Source organism: Notothenia coriiceps, unplaced genomic scaffold (genome assembly GCF_000735185.1).
Source record: "Notothenia coriiceps isolate Sejong01 unplaced genomic scaffold, NC01 NC01_scaffold00009252, whole genome shotgun sequence".
In the NCBI taxonomy this organism is placed as follows: domain Eukaryota; kingdom Metazoa; phylum Chordata; class Actinopteri; order Perciformes; family Nototheniidae; genus Notothenia; species Notothenia coriiceps.
In genome coordinates this window covers 1-1,906 of record NW_011341953.1, presented here as the reverse complement: position 1 = coordinate 1,906, position 1,906 = coordinate 1, and the positions used below count along the sequence as shown (strand labels likewise).

Below are 1,906 nucleotides of genomic sequence, written 5' to 3'. Positions count from 1 at the left end.
GAACGAAGGTCAGAGTGGTCTGAGTGGTCTGGATGGACCCAAAAAATGCAGGACTAACTGAACCATCGCATGTTCGTGAGTGGCTTTAGTACATAAGCCCTTACTGTCAACTGTCACGTGACTTCAAAACTTAACTAATAGCACTTCTCCGGTTATTTTTAAACCAAATCACAATCTTTTGTTTACCTAACTAGGTTTGATGTCTTAAACTTAACCAAGTGTTTCACATGTAGTTATTTAAACCAGAAATACCATCAATCAATCAATCAATCAATCAATCAATCAATCAATCAATCAATCAATATGTTTATTTATATAGCCCAATATCACAATGTTACATTTGTCTCAGTGGACTTCACAGTTTGTACAGAATATCAGTATGACAATACGACACCCTCTGTCCTTAGACCCTCTGTCCTTAGACCCTCTGTCCTTAGACCCTCTGTCCTTAGACCCTCACATCGTACAAGGAAACACTTCCAGAGAAAACCCACAGTTTAAAGGGGAACATGGGAGAAACCTCAGGGAGAGCAACAGAGGAGGGATCCCTCTCCCAGGACGGACAGACGTGCAATAGATGCCGTGTGTAAATCGAAGAGATAATACATTTACAACATAGGTAGACCAAATGTTAGGAAATGCATGTGTCTATAATAAGAAGATGAATCCATGAGGATGTCAGCCATCCTGTGGGAGCCATCAGGGAAATACCAATACATCTTTTTTGTTGCCTAAACCTCCCCGAGTAGTTTGTGTTGAAAGACTGTATGCACCTAACAAGCTCATCTTGACACGTGTTGCTGTAAATTCGTAAATAATTTCACACAACTTTTACTTATAAACTATACAAATGTTTCACGAAGACACAATTTTACTGTTTGGATATGAGAATGGGGTCGATCTTCTTGTTTTAATCTTGGCAAGATAACCAAATGATCATATTTCCCAATAAATCCAACTGTACTTTTAAAGCTTCACATTGTGATACTCAACATGCCACACACGGCTAATTTGCATCCACAGGAAGACCAGTGACGTCCCTGAGCAGTACAGAGAGGAGGGCGAGATGGTGGTCCCCAGTTATGGATTCTTCATCCGAGGAGCCGAGTCCACCTTCAGTGGAGTGCTGAGGTTTGATCACAACATCTGTTTATCTCCTAATAACTTCTGATCCCATGAGGCCACGGTTTGGTAATCCATCCAGAAATTGTTGAAATCCTCTCAATTGGAAGACAATATCTCCGGAGTTTGCCTGATGGGACCAGAATGTGTTGGCACACCAAAGAAAAAACGGTAAAGTTTTATGATTTACGATAGTTGAAGTGACAGATTTTTGTCTTTTGTTTCAGGGATCGGCAGTGGAAGTACATCCTGTGCAGAATGACAGACTTTGACTGCGAATTTGAGAATTTATAGAACTTTCCCCTCACAATATAAAAGCACAACTATATTTACTCTTACATTTAAACTTAAACATAATACTGACATTATGATTCACATTTTCATTCATGGTTTATTTTTGTTAAATGCATCGCCCACACACTCTGTATAATCACTGTTTTTAAGTCTGGCATGCACACATCACTGCTCACATACTAGTTAAATGTCTAGACAGACAAACAAACAAACAAACAAAGGAATTATGTCGCACCAAAACCCGACAATCCAATATAAACTGTGATCCAGTCCATTTTTAACCTAGATTTGAAGCCGTTTTGTATTTACAATTGCTGTTTTAAAAAAAGATGGATTGGACAAAATAATCGGCTTGTTGGAGCTCCTGCCCCCCCCCCACCTCCCCTCCCTGTGAGCTCAGTGGCCGTCTGCGAGACAGCGAGACACAGCGAAACCCAGCCCGAAACACACACACACCCGCAGCCTGGCTGGGACTTTGAGTGTGTGCTCA

At 40.8% G+C, this 1,906-nt stretch overlaps 1 long non-coding RNA gene across 1 annotated transcript; it reads left to right on the top strand.

The window, feature by feature from the left end:
* The first annotated feature begins 987 nt into the window (after positions 1-987).
* On the top strand, positions 988-1,737 carry LOC104945205 (uncharacterized). The gene is made up of 2 exons (XR_798315.1): positions 988-1,131; positions 1,350-1,737. It is a non-coding gene; the product is annotated as an uncharacterized lncRNA (long non-coding RNA).
* The last annotated feature ends 169 nt before the right edge of the window (positions 1,738-1,906 follow it).